Genomic DNA, 23,093 nt, shown 5'->3' with positions numbered 1-23,093 from the left:
CCCATCTAAAGTCAATCTTGTTCTTTTTCAGTGTCTGAACCAGTGATTTATAAGTATCTCTTCGTTTAAGTAGTCTAATTGGAACATCTTTGAATATGATTATATAATTCCCATTAATATTCAGTCTTTTTTCTCTATTCTTCTGCAGAATTGTATTCCTCATGTCCCTGTCTTTAAATGTAATTAGGCAATCTCCTACAAATCTTCTTGCTTTTGTTGATTTTACTCTCATTCTGAATGCATTTTGCACCGTTTTTGCCATTTCTTCAACTGGAATCTCTAACCATTGTGCTAACTCTGAAATCAGTTTATCTTTTATATTCTCTCCCTGTGTTTCTGGTACCGATCTCAATCTTAAATTCACTTCTCTCTGTCTGAGTTCATTCATAGCAATTAAGTCTTTCATGTCTTCCTGTGCTTTGCTTAATTCACTCATTTCCATTTTAATTTTCTCTTCTTCCTTTCTGACATCCTTCATTTCCATCTTTGTCTTCTTCATTCCTTCCTCCAATGATTGCGTCCTTTTCACCACCTCTTTCAGTTGTCCTTTCAATTCCTTTACTGTCTCATCTATTTTTTTATCCACATTTCCAATTTTATTATCTACATTTTCTAATTTTGTTTCCAAATTATTCTGGCTTTGTTTAATATCCGCAAACATTTTTAAAATCTCTGTCTTAAACTCTGTTTCCTGTTTGGACCCCTTTCTATCCGATGGTGTCCCTTCCATCCCCTTCTTCCCCGGATTAGACATTGTATCTCAATTTATGTCCCAAAATATCAACAATTATTTCCAAACAATCAATTTAAGTCCGATGATTAAAAAACAAATTTTTTAGATTTTCTAAATTTTAGTTCATCAATAATTCATCAATAATTCATCAATAGTTCATCAATAATTCATCAATAGTTCATCAATTGTCCATTTTCTTCTTGCCTCCAATCAGGCTAATCCTTTTTTAAATAGAGCAGATTATAAATTAATCCTTTTTAAATAAAGCAAATTATAAATTAAATTAAATTATCTTCTTGCCTCCATTCAGGCTAATCCATTTTGAATAGAACTTCCTCTTCTTGCCTCTACTCAGGCTAATCCACTTTTGGGGCCAAAACAAATTTATAAGTCCTTCAAATTCCGGGGGCCCAGTTGGAATCAAATCAACAACTTTTTTAAAAAAAGACAGAAATAATCAATTCCAATTAATCAATCGGTACCACAAAGCACTTCAGAGTGAAGCCAAACGGTGAAAGTTTTCCATAAAGTCCAAAAAATGCCAATCGTGGCAGAAAGTCCAAAAAAAAAAAGAAAAGGGAAATAAAAACAAACTGCTATTTCTTTATTCACCACCAGAGGGTGTAGCGCATTGGAGTGACGTAGTTATCAAAGCAGGTAAATTTTTTAAGAAAATTAGTAGTTAATTTAACTTATTCCCCCAAAAATAAGTCCGTTAAAGATATAGTCAATTGCTTAACAGTCCCAACTTTCCAGTCCGTAAATATTATTAACTTTTGCCGTTTATGTTGTAGAAAATGCTTGGTAAATAATAATGGCGGCGGGGGCTTCTCTTCCGTTCCGCAAACTGTTGTTCCGTTCAAGCGATAGAGTCACGGAAGCACCCCTTTAAAAATAATAATCCCCCTCAGTTAAACAGAAAGCCTCTTTTTTTTAATTAATATTTGTCTTCTGTTCCCCCCTTATTTTCCAATTATTTAAGGCTTTTAAAAGTTTTCCGAATATCTTATGGAGGGAAAGAAACTATGACCGCCAGGGTGACTCACTTTCCTTTGTTGCCGCTCTGCCCATAACGCTGCGTCCTTTCGATTTCGGCTGCCGGCTGAACTCGGAGAATATTAAACTTTTACTCCCCGGGACTTCCTTATTTGTTCCTTGCGCCTTATTGTTCACTCTAATTCCAGTGCCGGGTTTTCAGTAATTTTGAGAGCGAAGCGCTTCCACGGCAAGCTCGGGGCTTCGCTATTTGGAGGTAGTTAATGGCGTCCCTCGACCCGCTGGCCCGCTCCGCCGTTCTCTTCACTTCTTACGAAGCTACCTGACGGCCGGGCGAGCCGCTTCTGGTACCGCCGGGAACCTGACCTTCTGGACTCCCACCAGAGGTGCTTTTCGGGGGCTACTGCGCCCTGTAACCCCCCTGTCCCTCCAAAATAGCCTGGGATTTCCCTCCCGGAAAAATCCCCGCTTGCGACGAGATCGCGCTCCACCGGAAGTCCCAACCTTGTGGCATTTTGTCTCAGGGGCATAGGCATGCTGAAGAGTCCTCCTCTCACTTCTTACAATCTATAGTAAAACCGTTCTAGTACAGTGGTACCTCGGGTTAAGAACTTAATTTGTTCTGGAGGTCCCTTCTTAACCTGAAACTTTTCTTAACCTGAGGTAGCACTTTAGCTAATGGGGCCTCCCGCTGCCACCGCACCATTTCTGTTCTCATCCTGAAGCAAACTTCTTAACCCGAGGCACTATTTCTGGGTTAGCGGAGTATGTAACCTGAAGCGTCTGTAACCCAAGGTACCACTGTAGTAGACTAGACAAGAGCTCTAAATGCTGTGTGGAAAGCCCTCCCATCAGATGTTAAGGAGACAATTAATTCAGTAACATTTAGGAAACATCTGAAGGCAGCCCTGTATAGAAGAAGAAGAAGAAGAAGAAGAAGAAGAAGAGGAGGAGGAGGAGTTTGGATTTGATATCCCGCTTTATCACTACCCGAAGGAGTCTCAAAGCGGCTAACATTCTCCTTTCCCTTCCTCCCCCACAACAAACACTCTGTGAGGTGAGTGGGGCTGAGAGACTTCAAGGAAGTGTGACTAGCCCAAGGTCACCCAGCAGCTGCATGTGGAGGAGCGGAGACGCGAACCCGGTTCCCCAGATTACGAGACTACCGCTCTTAACCACTACACCACACTGGAAGCTTTCTAAGGTTTAATGTTTGGCTGTGTTTTTATATATGCTGGAAGCTGCCCAAAGTGGCTGGGGCAACCCAGCCAGTTGGATGCGGTACAAATAATAATAATAATAATAATAATAATAATAATATTTTAGGGAAAGAGGTGTCAGATCTCACCATGAACACCTCCCTTGTTCTCTTATAACGGCAATGGCGCCCACCTGAGAGGTGCGAGAACTCAATTCCAGTGAATTCCAGATGAAAAGAAGCTCTGTCTAAATGTCTCATTTGTAGCGAAGAAGGACAATCTCAATGACAATATTAAGAAAGTCATAAGTGAAGCGGGGTAGGGGGTGGGGAGTCAAGGCAATGTGTGTTTCTGTCCAGGATATAGGCGTCAACTATAATGATGATAATGATGATGATGATGATGATAATAATAATATTAATAATATATTTAGACCCCGCCCATTGGGCTGGGTTTCCCCAGCCACTCTGGGCGGCTCCCAACAGAATATTAAAAACATGATAAAACATCAAACATTAAAAACTTCTAAACGTCAGATAGTTGTTTATTTCTTCGATGGGAGGGCGTTCCACAGGGAGGGCGCCACTACCAAGAAGGCCCTCTGCCTGGTTTCCTGTAACTTTGTTTCTCGCAGTGAGGGAACCACCAGAAGGCCCTCGGCGCTGGACCTCAGTGTCTGGGCTGAACGATGGGGGTGGAGACGCTCCTTCAGGTATGCTGGGCTGAGGCCGTTTAGGGCTACTGGGGGCCAAGGCACTATAGTCCCCTCCCCTGTTTTTTTAGGGGGCCAGGTCCCCTCAATCTTCAGAGGGCCTTCAGTGCCAACCCCTTGCTCTTCAGAATGTCACATGTGCGACATCAGGATATCGCGTCGGACCCCTCAATTATTTTGAGAAGCTGGCTCCTCAGCTCTAGGACAGATCTAGGTGGTGGATCATAGCTATTGCACAGGTATCACATAACTGCTTCTAAGTGCATGGTAAAGTCAACAGAAAGAGTGCAGGATGCAAATGTGCTTTCATGGGTTCAATCCCACGCTCAAGAGGGTAATGCCTTTAAGGGGAGGCTTTTGGGAAGAATGGAATATTTCAGCCTCAGTTCCCCATCTGTAAAATGGGGGTGCCGATGCTGTATCACGCAGGACTGCTGAAAGCACAAACAAGGCACAGACCCTAAAGCACACTGTGATGTCGCAAGTCATTACAGACATTAATGTTGACACAATGTTCCCTCACAACCTTCTCTCTCTCTCTCTCTCTCTCTCTCTCTCTCTCTCCTTGCTTTCCTCTCGTTGAAACAATAGGCACAACCATATTGTATATGGAAGCTTATTCAGAGGATAACTGATTTTTTGATTTTTTTGACACTCTGGAGCGAAGAGCAACAGAGACTTTTTTTTTTTAAAGTGGTGGGATCAGGCCCAAAATGAGCAATCCAAAATAATATTTCTACTGTGTTTTGCTGTGAGACAAATTTGGCAGAAATATACCCCGCCAGATTTCCCTTTCAGTCACTTTGGTGGTAATTGCTTGGAAGGAACTCTGACAGAAGGTTAACAGAAGAAGAAAGCTGTGATGTTGGTTTGCTACAAGCTTCCCGTACAGGGCGGGGTGCCGGCTTCTTGTCATTTTGGATATGTCAAATTTTATTTGCATTCCGCTACGTTTTTTTAAAAAGCTCTTTGCCACATGCTAGAGGGTTTCAGGAGATAGGGGCTGCAACCCACTTACCTGTGAGTAAAGTGCCACTGAATAGGATTTACATTTGAGTAGACAAGGGTGAGGACCGCAGCCTTAGATGCTGATACCCAAGGAAATTATTATTATTATTATTTTTTATAATATTTTTTTATTTTAACAATCAGTAAACAAATAATACAAACAAACAAATACAAAACAGAAGGTAAAAGCAACACATACAAACAATATAAAATATAATATATAAGAGAAGAAAAAATAAAGATAGAGATTAAAAAAAACAATCATTCTGTCTTTCCATTTTTTGATATTAACCTGGGTCTACGACTTCCCCAGACCTTCCCACTCTGTATTCTAGATCTTATATTCTGACAGTAAATTCTTTTTCCCTCTGGCATATCTTTGGTTCAACTTAATCTTAATCTCTTAATATAATTACATTTCCATTTATCTTAAAAAACATTTGTCTTTCTTAATCATAAAATTTTATGCCAATATTCATTTAAATTCAATCTGATGTCCTCAAACATTCTTTATCTTATAATACTTCTGTAAATAGTCTTTAAACTTCCTCCAGTCTTCCTTCACCGTCTCTTCTCCCTGGTCTCTGATTCTGCCGGTCATTTCTGCTAATTCCATATAGTCAATAACCTTCATCTGCCATTCTTCCAGCGTGGGTAGCTCTTGCGTCTTCCAATACTGTGCGATGAGTATTCTTGCTGCTGTTGTTGCATACATAAAAAAAGTCCTATCCTTCGCCTGAACCTGTTGGTTAACCATGCCTAGGAGAAAGGCTTCTGGGTTCTTTCGAAATGTGTATTTAAACACTTTTTTCAATTCATTATAGATCATCTCCCAGAAGGACTTAATCCTTGGGCACGTCCGCCAAAGGTGAAAGAAAGTGCCTTCAGATTCTTTACATTTCCAACATTTATTGTCAGGCATATGATGAATTTTTGCTAGCTTGACTGGTGTCATGTACCATCTGTAAATCATTTTCATTATATTCTCTCTTAGGGCATTACTTGCCGTGAACTTTATTCCAGTGGTCCATAACCGTTCCCAGTCAGCAAACATTATATTATGACCAACATCTTGTGCCCACTTAATCATTGCTGATTTCACTTCCTCATCCTGTGTATTCCATTTCAGCAGCAAGTTATACATTCTTGACAGTATTTTTGTTTTGGGTTCTAACAGTTCTGTTCCCAATTTGGATTTTTCCACCTGGAAGCCAATTTTCCTATCCATTTTAAATGCCTCCATTATTTGATAGTAATGGAGCCAATCTCGGACTTTGCTTTTTAATTTATCAAAGCTCTGTATCAGAGCTTTGATACCCAAGGAAATTAAGACCGAATCCACCTTTCTTCATGAGAACTTCCCTGTTCAGTAAGTTCTTCATCAAATTGGAAAGTGATATTCAAATTATTATTATTTGTCAACATGCCCAGTAGTTCATATCCGCAAATGGAAGCAATGCGCCACAATCCTATGAGGGCTTATGGTGGCACTGTGGTCTAAACCACTGAGCCTCTTGGGTTTGCTGATCAGAAGGTCCGCGGTTCGAATCCCCGCGACGGGGTGAGCTCCCGTTGCTCGGTTCCAGCTCCTGTCAAACCTAGCAGTTTGAAAGCAAGCCAAAAAGTGCAAGTAGATAAATAGGTACCACTCCAGCGGGAAGGTAAACGGTGTTTCCGTGCACTGCTCTGGTTTCGGTGTTCCATTGCACCAGAAGCGGCTTAGTCGTGCTGGCCACATGACCCGGAAAAACTGTCTGCGGACAAACGCCGGCTCCCTTGACCTGTAAAGCAAGATGAGCGCCGCAACCCCAGAGTTGTCCACGACTGGACATAACTGTCAGGGCTCCTTTACCTTTAAGGCCTGTTGAATTCACACATGGATTGATCCCTGATATATGTGAAGAGAATTGCAATCTCAGAACAACAAATGTGGCCCTTTTGTGAATTTTGCTACTTGTCCATCTCCTGCAAAACTTCTGCAAAACTTGGGGGGTGTTTCTTCAGCACTTAATAGACATTTTCTCTTGCCCTGAGCTGGACTTCCCTGGATTAGAGACAAACATAGAGTTTGTATTATGAACTTCACACGAATGAACAAGGCCCACCAGTGCATAGTTTCATCTCAATTGTCCCCAAATCTTCATGATATTATAAACATGGCTTTGTCCTAATCATTGCATGGCAGGCCACTCAAGAGAGTCGTGTGAATGCAATATTGCCTGTAGCATGTAAGCTTTGCTCAGGATAGCATTATTCACTTGTTTATTTTCTCGTAAAGTCAAAGCGAACAAAAGTTCGGTGCATCCGTTGGCTAGCAAGTGTGACTGACAGACCTAAGAGGGTTCGATTCAAATCATTTTTTTTTTAAAAAAAATATTTATTAGATATTTTATAATTATAAAAGGAAAAACAATGAAGAAAAACAATACACGGATTCAACAAACAATACATCAACAATAAAAAACAATACAACAATACAACATAAAAAAACCCACACATCCAAATTTTATATCTATATCTTTCATTAGCTTATTTCCTTGACTTCCTCACACCTCCCTTTTTTGTATTCTAGTTCAAATTAACTGGTTCAACAAATCCTTTCCCTCTTCTTCAATTTTTGTTCTATAATTTATCCTAACACAATATAACTTTAGATTTTCCACTTTAACACATTAACGCTTAATATTCATATAATTCTTAATAACACTTCTGCTAAAACCATGTAGCTTCATTCCAATATTCTTCTAACATTCATTAATTTTGCAATATTTCTGCAAATATACTTTTAATTTTTTTCCAATCTTCTTCCATCGAGAGGGTTTGATGCAAATCTTCTCTTAGCAATACATTTTCTGGATGATTTTGGGTGATCCTCTCAGCGCCTCATCAGCACACAAGGAAAGAAGGGCACTCTAATTTACAAGTTTGCCATGATGCTGGAATAAAATACAGAAGTGCCATTGCTCGCTCTGAACCACAGGGTTAGGGCAGACTAAATGGCTAGTTAAATAAAATCCAAGTGGCATATCTATATGGACAACTAGCCGTCTCATTTAAAGAGCACCTGGAGTCAGACATTTGCTTTCCACTGAGGGCCTTTTGAAGCTCCGCAGTTCAGATGAATATTTTTTATGGTTTGAAGCCTCTATTAAAAACAGAAACAAATTTTGCATTTTCTAAATGGGCAGATAATTATTCCATGATGAAGAGAGCAAATACAGAAGCAGTAATGGCCTCTGTCTTAAATGCAGGCGGAACTGAACTCCTGGCCATATAAATTTGTAATTAATTTGGATGTGCAAGCCATGGAACCGAAGCTCTGATTATGTATTAGAACCTGAGGTGTGAAAATACCTCTAGACAAGTATTTCGGTTTGCCAAGAAGTCCTGAATTGCCACACGCAGGTATGTTACAGTTTCAGACCCTCCAAGCGCCCCTATTTTCCAGGGACGTGCCTGATTTAGAGAAAAGGCCCCGGTTTCCGATTTGATTCCAGAATGTCCCACTTTTCCTTGGGATGTCCCTATTTTCACTGGAGAAACGTTGGAGGGTATGGAGTTATCCAGTCCCCAAGCCGTCTGAAGGGAATCCTGCATAGGAAAGTTTTTAAAAATAATATCTATTGTTTTATTATGCTTTTGTATACGTTGGAAGCTGCCCAGAGGTGCTGGGGCAACCCAATAAGATGTGTGGGGTATAAGTAGTAAAATTATTGTTATGGAATGGGACGTCCCTATTTTCATCAGAGAAATGTTGGATGCTGTGGAGGATCTAATTTTATTTTTGTGACCGCCTGTATTTAAGCTCAAAGGGGAGAGTAAAAAACATATATTCAAACATGGACTTTAAGGACAGCTCCACACATTACCTTTTTTGTGCATACAGTGGTACCTCAGGTTACATACGCTTCAGGTTACAGACTCCGCTAACCCAGAAATAGTGCTTCAGGTTAAGAACTTTGCTTCAGGATGAGAACAGAAATCGTGCTCCGGCGGCGCGGCGGCAGCAGGAGGCCCCATTAGCTAAAGTGGTGCTTCAGGTTAAGAACAGTTTCAGGTTAAGGACGGACCTCCGGAACGAATTAAGTACTTAACCTGAGGTACCACTATACATCGAAGTGTGCGCCTAAAAAGCCTGTGTGAATGGCATGTGCTAGGAAACGCAGTACCAGAATTGGCTGCAGGCCCTTATCAAATGCACACTGAGCAGGAAACCTAGAGGTCGTGTGCCTTTCTTTTTTCTTAGCTTTGCTGGTGCAGAAGAGAAAGCTGGCACCAGGCCTTTGTAAAGCAAATTAACCTCCTAGATACAGTGGTGCCCCGCAAGATGAATGCCTCGCAAGACGGAAAACCCGCTAGACGAAAGGGTTTTCCGTTTTCAGAGGTGCTTCGCAGGACGAATTTGCTATGGGCTTGCTTCGCAAGATGAAAATGTCTTGCGATTCCTGGGGTTTTTCCCCCCGCTCCCCACCCCCTTTTTCTAAGGCACTAAGCTGCCTTTTAGCAGCCAATCCGCTAATCCCTTAAGCCTTTAATAGCCGCTAATAGCCTTTTAGCAGCTAATCCGCTAATCCCTTAAGCCTTTAATAGCCGCTAATAGCCACTAAACCACTAATAGCGCTAATCTGCTAATCCGCTAATGGGCTTGCTTCGCAAGACGGAAAAACCGCTAGACGAAGAGACTCACGGAACGAATTCTTTTCGTCTTGCGAGGCACCACTGTAATTCAGAGTTGTACTTTGCTGGGTTTACCGAAGTGTCGAGGCTGCAGTTCCTCACAAATGTACTTATTTATTCCATCCATTTCTCACCCGTCTCCAATGAGCTCAAGGTGATGGACATAAATCTCTCCCCACCTCCAACCCATTTTATCCTGACAGAAAGTCCCTGTGGCTGAGAAGTACCGATTATCAATGAACTTTGTGCCTGAGTGAGGATTCGGTAACCTGGGTATCCCCAGTCGTGGTCTAGCTGCTACATCACAGGCACCGTGAGCACATTTGCCAACTTGGGGGAACTGCTGTGAGCACAACATACACACTGCAACCAGGCATGTGCCACAAGGACATGTGTGTGCCCACCACATTGGTGACCCCTGTGGCACATCACTGAACTAAGTCAGTCTTCTCACTGACTGGGCTACATCCCTTATACGTGAAAATGTCCTCTATTGCCATTTCTCTAGCATGCCTGCAGCATTTGCTAGAATCCAATGACGATTGTACTGAAATATCTGTGTTACCCACCACCACCACGATAGACCTGGAGAGACAAACCAAAGCCCTCTCCATTCTTAGTGCAGTTGTCTGAAGGTTTCTCCTTTGGTAACAGGGGCAGGGGTGGCGCTGTGGTCTAAACCACTGAGCCTCTTGGGCTTGCCGATCGGAAGGTCGGCAGTTCGAATCCCTGTGACGGAGTGAGCTCCCGTTGCTCTGTCCCAGCTCCTGCCAAGCTAGCAGTTGGAAAGCATGCCAGTGCAAGTAGATAAATAGGTACCACTGCGGCGGGAGGGGAAACGGTGTATCCGTGCGCCCTGGTTTCCGTCACAGTGTTCCATTGCACCAGAAGCGGTTTAGTTCTGCTGGCCGCATGACCCGGGAAGCTGTCTGTGGACAGACGCCAGCTCCCTTGGCCTGAAAGCGAGACGAGCGCCGCAACCCCATAGTCGCCTTTGACTGGACTGAACTGTCCAGGGGGCCTTTACCTTTTACCTTCTCCTCTGGTGGCTCTGTCCTCAAAGACCAGGGGGAGTGGATTCTCCTGTCAAGGGTGCCTTTTGAAAGGCTCCTTCCCAAACAAGCACTAAGTTCAACTTGAGACTCTGTGTGTAGGCATTAAACAGCGCATCAATCACGGACGTGAGCCTCTTCCCCCCACTCCTCAGTGTATATATATGTGTGTGTATGGTGTGTGTGTGTGTGTGTGCCTCAGCTTTGAGAGGAATTCATTCTACCTGCATAGTCAAGGCGCATATAAAGAAGATTGGGAGGGCTGCAAAAGCATCCTAACTCTCCACGGCAAAGGGTGGGAGGGAGGGCTGAGATGAAATACACAGATGGAAACAGAACACTCCACTGGTCACAGATAAGGAAGGCTGCCTATCCGGATGTGAAGAAGAACAAAGTGCATTTTGAGGGCCTAGCTGTGCAGCAGCTCAGCTTCCAAGCTCTGCCCTCGGCACTTGAATCCACTTTCCCTTCGAGGATCTTCCATGCCAGTCAAAAGGGTGGAAAAGGTGGGGGCACAGAGGGGCACCACAGCAGAGGCTCTTCTTCACAGTTCCATCAAGGAATGGCCACTTAGAAAGAGAGAGAGAGATCTCCTGAGGTGGGGCAGGAAGTCGAGGGAATGTGGGTGTGACATCTCAGGCTCAGCCCCAGACCCTATTTTCATTCTAAGGGCTCAGCCAGTGTGGCAAGGGAAGAACACGAGTCTGTGCGGTGTTCTCAGTGGCGTAGCGTGGGGGGTGCAGGGGGGCCCGGCTGCACCGGGTGCAACATCTGGGGGTTAGGGTTAGGGGTGCAAATCCACGGGTTAGGGGGTGCAAATTACTTGCCTTGCCCCGGGTGCTGACAACCCACGCTACGCCACTGGGTGTTCTCCTGTGTTCTTAATCCTCCACAAGTTCCTCAGGTGGGGCACACAGAGAAGGGCCTCTGCGGAAGACTGCAGAGTCTGGGGTGGTTCATATGGGAAGGGGCAGCCCTTGAAGACTCGCACTCCTCAGCCATATTGGGCTTTAAAGATGCATGTTGGAGAAAAGTCACAGCTCCGTGACAGAGGGATGCTTCCAGACTCCCCTGTTTTGGCGTGAAATTCAGTCAGGTTGCACAATGCCCCAGGCCTCTCTTGTCACAGGATTTGTTTTGAAGATCACTCCTCCACCACCCCCACCCCCATAGCTGCCAACGTTTCCCTTTTTTTAAGGGAAATTCCCTTATTCCGAATAGGATTCCTCACAAGAAAAGGGAAAAGTTGACAGCTGTGACACACACACACACACACACACACACACACACACACACAATGCCTGCCTGCCATCAGAGAGGCCCGAAGAATACACTGGCTTTGTGTTGCAATATTGTCGTGGAGTCTCTTGAATATCTTGGAATGCACATGTGAGAAACGTCTGCTTTCTCTATGTTGCTTGCTTCTGATGCCCAGATACCCTTCATGCTCCACACTGAGCCAGTGTGGTGTAGTGGTTAAGAGCGGTAGCCTCGTAATCTGGGGAACCGGGTTCGCTTCCCCGCGCCTCCACAGGCAGCTTCTGGGTGACCTTGGGCCAGTCACACTTCTCTGAAGTCTCTCAGCCCCACTCACCTCACAGAGTGTTTGTTGTGGGGGAGGAAGGGAAAGGAGAATGTTAGCCGCTTTGAGACTCCTTAAAAAGGGAGTGAAAGGCGGGATATCAAATCCAAACTACTCTTCTTCTTCTTCTTCCTGAGCTACACCCAATATCAGGGACCGGCTGGATAAGCAGGAGTGGTGGAAGCTGCCTAGCCAAGAACACCCCCCCCAGGAAAGCACAGAGGGAAAGAATTCGGATACAGGGTCCTGGCTCCTGGCTCCTGGTGGTGAGAAACCAGCCACACCCCAGAGGAGGGAAAAGCTGGAAAGTGCTGGAGGCTGGGAGCTTGAAGGATGATGGAGAGGAGGAAACAGGTAGGTTCCCCAGCACAGGACAGGGACAGGGATCAGACTTGGCGGTTCCACCACAATGCCACTCCCGCAGTTTCTTTGCTGACAGCCTGCAACCTCCGCCTCTCAGAACAAGGTGTTTGTTGCGTGTTGCCAAGCAGAGAGCCAGGCAGCCACAGAGAGGGTTTCTTGGGATTCACCATAGATAGAAGGATAGGAAGTGAAGGGGGAGTTGCAAACCAGTCTGGGCAACTGCTTCAAAAAGGAGAGTTAATAATAATAATAATAATAATATTCATACCCTGCCCATCTGGCTGGGTTTCCCCAGCCACTCTGGGCGGCTCCCAACAAAATATTAAAAACATGATCAAATATCAAACATTAAACACTTCCCTAAACAGGGCTGCCTTCAGATGTCTTCTAAAAGTCAGATAGTTGTTCATTTCCTTGACATCTGGTGGGAGGGCTTTCCACAGGGCGGGTGCCACCACTGAGAAGGCCCTCTGCCAGGTTCCCTGTTCACTTCTCGCAGTGAGGGAACCGCCAGAAGGCTCTCGGAAGTGGACCTCAGTGTCCAGGCTGAATGATGGGGGTGGAGATGCTCCTTCAGGTATACTAGGCCAAGGCCATTTAGGGTTTTAAAGGTAATTAAACTTGTACTGGAGCAATAAGAAGCTCTATATCAGCATGTTTTTCAGCTACAAAGATAGTAGCTTTGTCACAGAGCTCTGGATTCTTCCATGCTACAGCATGGGGTAGGTGGGAGAGCAATTCTCCGCAAAAGCTTTCTGCCTAGATACTTTGGCTCTCTAAGGGGGCAGGCTGACCCAACCTAAAGTGGCTTCCCGTTATTTGAATTCTCCCACTGTCCCAGGTAAGCATCTGAGGAATTATCATAGTTCAAGGGATTTCAAGGGAAGCTGCTTAATGAATTCATGCTCAGCTCCCTGAGAAGTGACATCGGCATCTGCCAGCAACACGAAAGGAAGCACACCTCAGCTGAGTGGTCTAGATCTGTAGGATTTGCCTAATCAGAATGACACAAGCTGGGTTTAAATCACCGTTCCAATTAGAATGATTCTGCGGACACAGTTAAGAAGCGTCTAAGCGAACCTCCTTTTCACAATAGCGGTCCAAAGATGTCTCGTTCATTGAAGAAGCTTCCCCCTGTGTCAGGAGAATCATACTATTCTCCCCAACCACCCCAAACCCAGAGCAAAGTTAGATGATGACAATAAACACAAAACAGGCGTAATAACAGCTTTGGGAGGACGTGGGTGGCGCTGTGGGTTGAACCACAGAGCCTAGGACTTGCCGATCAGAAGGTCGGCGGTTCAAATCCCCGCCACGGGGTGAGCTCACGTTCCTCGGTCCCTGCTCCTGTCCACCTAGCAGTTCGAATGCTTTATCTGAGAAACCAACTAAGAAGAAGAAACTCCCGCTTTATCACTACCCTAAGGAGCACGTCAAAGTGCAAGTAGATAAATAGGTACCACTCCGGTGGGAAGGTAAATAGTGTTTCCGGGTGCTGCTCTGGTTCACCAGAAGCAGCTTAGTCATGCTGGCCACATGACCCGGAAGTTGTGCTCCCTCGGCCAATAAAGCAAGATGAGCACCGCAACCCCAGAGTCGGTCATGACTGGACCTAATGGTCAGGGGTCCCTTTACCTTTACCTTTAACTCTGGTGGGGGACATGTGTTCATGGAGGGGGCAGAAATCCTTTGTTTCAGTTGTGGTCTTCAGCTTTTAGGATTTCCCCCTGGGTGTTCATAGCAGCTGTGGGTCACCCTGATTCAGATTCTAACTCTGACGCGACAAGAAATTAACTCCCTCAGTCCCTGCTTCAGTTTCAATCTGGACCAGATCCTTCTATGAACCCTCCCTCCCAAATAACCATGCCATTATCGATTGTGTCATTATTGCCCTATCTAGTTTCGGGTACCTGTTTATTCTGAGGACATTTGCATGCCTCCAGCGGATGCTAGACAGCATCTTAAAAAGTAGAGACATCACCTTGCCAACAAAGATCCGTATAGTAAAAGCTATGGTTTTCCCAGTAATGATGTATGGAAGTGAAGGGGGGACCATAAAGAAGGCTGATCGCCGAAGAATTGATGCTTTTGAATTATGGTGCCGGAGGAGACTCTTGAGAGTCCCATGGACTGCAAGAAGATCAAACGTATCCATTCTGAAGGAAATCAGCCCTGAGTGCTCACTGGAAGGACAGATCCTGAAGCTGAGGCTCCAATACTTTGGCCACCTCATGAGAAGAGAAGACTCCCTGGAAAAGACCCTGATGTTGGGAAAGATGGAGAGCACAAGGAGAAGGGGACGGCAGAGGGCGAGATGGTTGGACAGTGTTCTCGAAGCTACCAGCGTGAGTTTGACCAAACTGCGGGAGGCAGTGGAAGACAGGAGTGCCTGGCGTGCTCTGGTCCATGGGGTCACGAAGAGTCGGACACGACTAAACAACAACAACAAGCTGATGCAGTTAGGAGTGCGGCAAGATCCAGTTCTTCCTCAGTCCCCCAATGAGCCCCACTCTCTTCCCCGTCTTCCCCCCACAACCCACACTCTCTCCAAGGAGTGAGGACTAATTTGGGGGTTGTAGGTCTTCCATTCTTGCAGGTGAGGCCAACAGAAACCACCACCATCCCCCTGGTCTCTACCATCTTGGCTGGTGTCTGCGAAGTGGATGCATTTCTTTGAATTTTGCAAACTTTTATGACAGCTTTAATCGCATGTCTTGAAGATGAGCGGTAGAGGCTGAAACCTGGCAAGGCTGAAGCCCCCGACTTGCTTAGGATGCAATCAAGTGTGTCGCCCAGGCGCTGAGCCTCGTACCGCCAAGATATGCATAGCAATTATTAATAGCTCTTTACATTTTAAACTTCATACATTTATTTAGCGTAAAAACAGGACAGTCCTTCTATACCCATTAAAACCATTGCACATTTTATTCTCAGAGATGCAGGTGAATTCTCCAAGGACACTTCAATCGCCTAGTATGCCCCTGTTGGCCATCTTTAATTGTAAGAGAGCCTCATCTTCACTCCACTCAGATAGGATGTTTTATTGGCCACTGATGCCGAAGGTGTTTTTCTCTGTTGAAGTGGAATCACTCTCTCTCTCTCTCTCTCTCTCTCTCTCACACACACACACACACACGCTGCATCCTTTCCTTCCAAGCAGTAGTAAAGTGGAACCTTTGTGTTCATTCTTTTTTTATTATTATTATAAAAAAAGCAACATCTTCCTGTCATCAGTCCAAAAGTGTCGCTTTCGCATTCCACTCTGGTAGGCAATGAAATTACTCCACTCATGAATGAAAGAGGAGCGAGGTGGCACACATTAAAGGGAAGAGAAAAGTTCCCGTGTGTGTGATCCTGATGTCTTGGTAGAACAGAAGGTGACAAAACTGTATTTGTGATTGAAAATGCCTTTTTTTTCTATTTTTGAAATAAGCGCATCTATGTATATGGGAGGGAGGGGGCAGGAGGAGAGAGAGAGAGAGAGAGAGAGAGAGAGAGAAAGAGAAAGAGAAAGAGAAAGAGAAAGAGAAAGAGAAAGAGAAAGAGAAAGAGAAAGAGAAAGAGAGAAGCACTTCAAACAGAGTCAAGGGGTGGGGAAAACTAGAGCCTGTGCTAAATTGGGGTCTCATCCACACTTCCTCTTGCCTAGAAAGCATGGGGGGAAACAGAGAAAATCTGGACCTGAGTTGTTTCCCACTTGCCGCACTCCTTTCCTAGAGAAAACCTGCTCTTTAGTGCTAAACTGGGACAAACGTCAGTCCGGAGGAAACCTGAATCGCCATTTGCTCTGATTGAGCACTAAAGAGTGCTTTCTCCTGGGGGAAAGCAACCCAGCACATGGTTGTAAGCATGTATTTCCACTTGAAGACCAAAAGTAACAAAGGTAACGTCTTTTATTTTTGCAAAACGTACCCGAGGTCATCATTCTCTCAACCTTTATGGGTACAAGTCTGGTTGGATCAACGCACTTTTTAGGAGTTGACCGTTTTGCACTTTTAACACGAAACAATAGCGAGCGGGATTCTAATTTAAGTTCAAGATGTCACAATTTAAGATTAATACAGCACCATATTGCACTTAGGCCTATGAATGCCAATTATTAAATGGCTTAGTGAGGACCCTCTCCATCACACTGACCAATGCCTAACTGCAAACCTTACAAAGTTGTGACGATTTGCTACGCGGTAGGCGACAACCAAATGGCACCAGCCAATCAGCTGAATGGCAAAATTCCTCCCGGGCCCCCACTCCAAAGTGGGTGACCCCATGACAGACACAACAAGGTCATAGGTAGAGGTAAAGGGACCCCTGACCATTAGGTCCAGTCGTGGCCGACTCTGGGGTTGTGGCGCTCATCTCGCTTTACTGGCCGAGGGAGCCGGCGTACAGCTTCCGGGTCATGTGGCCAACATGACTAAGCCACTTCTGGCGAACCAGAGCAGTGCATGGAAACACCGTTTACCTTCCCGCCGGTGCGGGACCTATTTACCTACTTGCACTTTGATGTGCTTTCGAACTGCTAGGTTGGCAGGAGCAGGGACTGAGCAATGGGAGCTCACCCTGTCGCGGGGATTCGAACTGCCGACCTTCTGACTGGCAAGTCCTAGGCTCTGTGGTTTAACCCACAGCGCCACCCACGTCCCCACAGCAAGGTCATATAGACCCCCAAATTAGGGAGGGCAGGCGGGTGAACCAGTGCACGAAGCAAAAGAGAAATCTCTATGCAACATGCAGCAGTATTTATATGTCTCTCATATTGCTGCTTGCATGTTCTCCCATTGGCCAAATTACTCCCAGCAACCCTAGAGACCAATGGGGTAGTTGTGGCTATCCAAACATACCCGCCCGCAACAACAAGGGTAGCTCTGGTGATCTCTGTGCAACACGTGCTCTATAGGAGGAGAACCCGTTAAATCAAAGAATGAGATATTGAATGCCAGTGTGGCCTATAATATGGGCAATAACATTTACTTATTTATTTAGACCAATGACAAACCTAGACAGCATCTTAAAAAGCTGAGACATCACTTGCCAACAAAGGTCCGTATAGTTAAAGCTATGGTTTTCCCAGTAGTGATGTATGGAAGTGAGAGCTGGACCATAAAGAAGGCTGATCGCCGAAGAATTGATGCTTTTGAATTATGGTGCTGAAGGAGACTCTTGAGAGTCCCATGGACTGCAAGAAGATCAAACCTATCCATTCTGAAGGAAATCCGCCCTGAGTGCTCACTGGAAGGACAGATCGTGAAGCTGAGGCTCCAATACTTTGGCCACCTCATGAGAAGAGAAGACTCCCTGGAAAAGCCCCTGATGTTGGGAAAGATGGAAGGCACAAGGAGAAGGGGACGACAGAGGATGAGGTGGTTGGACAGTGTTCTCGAAGCTACCAGCATGAGTTTGACCAAACTGCATGAGTTTGACCAAACTGTGGGAGGCAGTGGAAGACAGGAGTGCCTGGCGTGCTCTGGTCCATGGGGTTATGAAGAGTTGGACACGACTAAACAACAACAATTTATTTAGATATTTAATATCACTAGTGCTATTTTTCTAGAAAAAGAGGTGCCGGAACTCACCATGAACGCCTCCCTCTTTCTCTTAGCATCGCAGTTGCACCTGCCTGAGAGGTGCCAGAACTGAGTTCCAGTGAGTTCCCCCTGGAGAAAAGACCTGAATATCACCATCTTCAAAGTAGAGTCTTGGGCAGAGCTGGTCCCTTATTAGACATCCCAGATGTGTGTCATTTGTTGTGTACATTTCTCCCATGAATGCGGCTCTCCACTCACAGAGAAGGGGTGTCAAGGAAACGCACAAGGATAAGTCAATGCTTGGATAAGTCAATGCTGTGTTAACGTTTGTGTGTGTTTATATATATTTCTATATATATGCATGGGTGTTGATCTATCTAACTACACACACACACACATCTTTATATTTGTAAAGGCTGCATTTGTAAACAATGAGCTCATGCGAATATTTTTCACGCCTCAGCCTTGATTCCCCACCCCATTCTCCTCCTTGAAAGCCCTGAAAAAAGTTTACTTGATGTCTAACCAAGCAGTGCTGCATCTTCAAATTTGAAGGAGAAACTCAGAAAGTTAGGGTTTTTTTTTATTATTCTTCATTTAAGTATTATTTTTTAATTGCAGCGTATTAAACATAAAATCTGGTACAATCTTTAAAAATAAATAGGACCTAACTATAAATGGGCCCTGTTGTGTTTTTATCTTTGACAAGCAAGTAATTGCTTCTCAAATTTATCAGTTTGTTTATGCAAAAACCATTTACCAAGCCTAGCTCAAAAGCATCAATTTCATCATTATCATCTTATTAATTTAGCCAAGCTATAACACAGCTGATTATTCCTGAGTAATATCCGCTGCAGCACATCATGTGTGGCAAAACCATCTGTACAGTACCTATTTAATAAATAAACCCTCGGCTAAATGTCTCTGTTTATTGAGAACTAATGTTTATAGAAAATATAATGGAACTCAATAAATAACTCAGCTTCATCAACCTGCATATGAATCAGTATGAAGAATGCTGACATCATCACCTTTCAAGTACCACAGAAAGCAAAATTACCCAAAAGAGCTATAGAGTCAATATTAAGGCATTAAAACTGCAATGAAGGCATATTAATGCTTAAAACTTCATTGTTGGCAGTGGAATTGCCACAACGGACATATTTTATAACTCCAAGACTACTTAGGCTTTATGGCTGCTTCTTTGTTGAGTGCCTTGCACTTAATGTAGTTTTCCACTTTAAATATATATAAAAAAAACACCCAACAACACGAGATCTTAAAAAAAAGAAAGACAAAAAAGAAAAGGAAAATTGCTGATTCTCAGCATTCATTTTTAAAATAATGCAAACTGCTGATTCCAATTGTTTGAGGTTGGTTGGGGGGGGGAGGGGGAGCAAACTTATTTAACTCCATGCTTTCTGAATTCTTATAGGCACTGAATGGATTTTCTAATGCAAGGGTTAAGATAAGGTTGAAAGCATTTTAGAGAAAAGAGGAAACAAGCCATAAACATGCTCACGGTTTTATTAAAATACAGTGCTCTTCGTTTGCTTGCTTTTTTCAATGAAATAAATTTGCGTGGACAGGCGGAGTCCCCAGATCCCGAGCGGTCCCCCCGTCATGCGGAATAACGACTCAAGACAACGTGCTATGGGATTAAATTGGCCACAAATTTATTAAATTTCAAATGTGGGTAGACCTTGGCTCAGGCATTGGGCGTTCTCCCTCCCCAGTCCCGAGCCGGGGACCTAGGGAGCTTCAGGGTTATCCAGTGTGTGTGTGTGGGGGATGAGCCGGCTCTAGAGAATATATGTTCAAGCAGAGATAGCCGCCCCCGTTACGCCACCGCCGCAGGGGAGAGCAATGACGACCTTTCGGCGTACGGTCAAAGCCTCCCTTCAGAAACACCTTTAACGGGGGAACCCTGGTATCGCTGCTGCAAAGAGGAAGATGGACTAAAGGATTCCGCCCAAGGCCTGATACCGCCAAAGTTGTGACGTTTTGCTACGGGAAAGGCGAAACCTGCCAATGCAGGGAAATTCCTTTCCGCCCTTTAACAGCGACCTTAACGTAGCAGCTCCCACATACCTGTGAAGAAAAGTTAACCTGCAAAACCTGTGAAGAAAAGTTAACCTGCAAAATAAGACATTAACTGAGGGTGGGTAGGGTGGGAGAAGCTCTGGAGCCAAATGATGATTCCCAGGTAAGATCCTCCCTCTATTGTGTGGGCAGGTAATCCCTCCCCTACCTGGCCTGGTCTCCTTGGCAACGCTTCCCCCAGGTGGGATTGGACAACTGACTGAGGTAGGCGGAGACCTCCAGGTATCCCACCTGGGGGAAGGCGAAGCCAAGCCTGTGTTGATGGAGCCGCTCCAGATCCAGGGGCTGCGTGTGTCCACGCAAAGGGCGCCCCCCGTTTTAATCGGGGAGTGGTCATTCTTGTCACTTTTATTGATCTGTTTACCATGTCCTTCAACAATACATACATGTGCATCACAGTGTTCCGTAAAACTTCTCATTGGCATGCACAGAACAGCACCAGCATTTTTTGAAAAGGGGAACCCATAATCTACCATATACAGTGGTACCTCGGGTTACATACGTTTCAGGTTACATACGCTTCAGGTTACAGACTCCGCTAACCCAGAAATAGTACCTTGGGTTAAGAACTTTGCTTCAGGATGAGAACAGAAATCGTGCTCCGGCGGCGTGGCAGCAGCAGGAGGCCCCATTAGCTAAAGTGGTGCTTCAGGTTAAGAACAGTTTCAGGTTAAGAACGGACCTCCGGAACGAATTAAGTACTTAACCTGAGGTACCACTGTATTTTGGAAAGTTCCTTGAGGAAAATGGACTTAAGGTACCACTTGACTGATGTTGGATATAACCCAATGAGCCTACTCTGAGGATAATTTAATTGGATATCATCTCAGGGAATAATCAATATGGAATCCTTCAGATGTTGTGAACTACAAATTCATCAGCCCCAAGCAGCATGGCCAATGATTAGGGATGATGGGAGATGTAGTCCACATCTGGAGGGCAAACGTTGGTGACCCTTGCTCTTGGTGGAAAATTTGCATGCCATGCTTACTTCATGTATCTGAAAGCTGCTGAAGGTCATGCAACAGTTCCATTGAAGAATTCAGCAGCTAGGTTGCAAGATGGTTGAGCATATTACACTGATCCTGGTCCAACTGCACTGGCTACCAATTAGTTTCGGGGCCCAATTCAAAGTGCTGGTTTTGACCTATAAAGCCTTAAATGGCTCAGGATCGCAATATCTCAAGGACTGCCTCTTTCCATATGAACCCACCCAGACCCTGAGATAATCTTCTGAGGCCCTCCTTCATGTGCCTCCTCTTCGAGAGGTCCGGAGGGTGGCAACACGAGAACGGGCCTTCTCTGCAGTGGCTCCTCATCCGTGGAATGCTCTCCCCAGGGAAGTTTGCCTGGTGCCTTCATTATAAACCGTTAGACACCAGGCAAAAGCGTTAGTTTTTAACCAGGCCTTTTTTAACCTGATCGACATCCTATACCATGGACAGGCAAACTAAAGCCTGGGGGCTGGATCTGGCCCAATCGCCTTTAAATCCGGCCCGCGTACGGTTCGGGAATCAGCATGTTTTTACATGAGTAGAATGTGTCCTTTTATTTAAAATGCATCTCTGGGTTATTTGTGGGGCCTGCCTGGTGTTTTTACATGAGTAGAATGTGTGCTTTTATTTAAAATGCATCTCTGGGTTATTTGTGGGGCATAGGAATTTGTTCATTCCTCCCCCGAAATATAGTCTGGCCCACCACAAGGTCTGAGGGACAGTGGACTGGACCCCAGCTGAAAAAGTTTGCTGACCCCTGTCCCATACCCTTTTAAAATGTGTCTATTTTGGGGGGGAGGGGAGAGGGGTGTTGTTGGGTTATTGCTTTTATTTTGATTTTATATATTGTGATCTTTTCTGTGAACAGCCCTGAGATCTCCAGGTATAGGCCGGTAGTCAAGGTAAAGGGACCCCTGACCATTAGGTCCAGTCACAGATGACTCTGGGGTTGCGGCGCTCATCTCGCTTTATTGGCTGAGGGAGCCGGTGTACAGCTTCCGGGTCATGTGGCCAGCATGACTAAGCCGCTTCTGGCAAACCAGAGCAGCGTATGGAAACGCCGTTTACCTTCCCGCCGGAGTAGTACCTATTTATCTACTTGCACTTTGACGTGCTTTCGAACTGCTAGGTTGGCAGGAGCTGGGACCGAGCAATGGGAGCTCACCCTGTCACGGGGATTCGAACCGCCGACCTTCTGATCGGCAAGTCCTAGGCTCAGTGGTTTAACCCACAGTGCCACCCGTGTCCCATACGGTGGCATATAAGTTCAATAAATAAAAATACATATTAGGTCAAATTTATGTTCAATCTGCTAGTACTTTTAAACCCTGCTCTCCTTTTGAGAACACTATGGCCCAGTTCACATGGAATGCTAGGGCTTCATTGGCACTTTATGCTAATCCAAATCGTAGATTATAGTGTCAACAAGAAAGTTCCCGGAGCGAAGACTGCAGACGCGGCGCTGCTCCCCTGGTCATGCTGCTGCTGCTGTACGGCCCTGAGCGAAACCATGGTTTGGCTTAAAATTACGTCTAATGCTTGGGCACATGGTTTGTCTTGCTCTGGCCAAACCATAAGATAAAATCAAGGTTTGTTCTGGGTTTGTCGTTCGTAGTTTGCCTGGGGAGACACTTGGGGGAGTGAGGCTTCAGGAGGAACAGGGAAGGAGCAGAGTGATCTCAATCTTCGCTCTGGGAACCCAAACATTTTGCTAATCCATGGTTTGGCTGAACATTATCTGCAAACTAGGTCTATGAATAATGTTAAGTTGTGGGTGAACATATCAGACGACACGGCGATTCTTCAAGCAGCTCTTGTTTATTCAGAGGCCAGAACAGAACTGATCTGAAGGGCTCAGTCAGCCTGCTTATATAGAGCTCCAGTACAACGTTACTGTAGCAACTTTCTAAAACTATCCAATCACTGAACGTCACTTTCGATCCTTCATTTGCATAACTATCTACAGTATCCCCCTGCTGGCCCAGGGTGAGAACTTCAGTACATAACAAATAAAGTAGGGCGTTAACAATGTCTTTGGTATCCCATATGAAATTACCTTTTTAAAAGGACATCTATGTGATACTTCTATGGGAGGAAAATATATTCCTGGTTAATGGAAAATATTTTAATGGTTCCTCTACTGATTGT

This window comes from Podarcis tiliguerta, assembly GCF_965153285.1.
Source record: "Podarcis tiliguerta genome assembly, chromosome: 1".
Classification (NCBI taxonomy): Eukaryota; Metazoa; Chordata; class Lepidosauria; order Squamata; family Lacertidae; genus Podarcis; species Podarcis tiliguerta.
The sequence above is the reverse complement of the archived record's forward strand: the minus strand, read 5'-3'. Positions refer to the sequence as shown.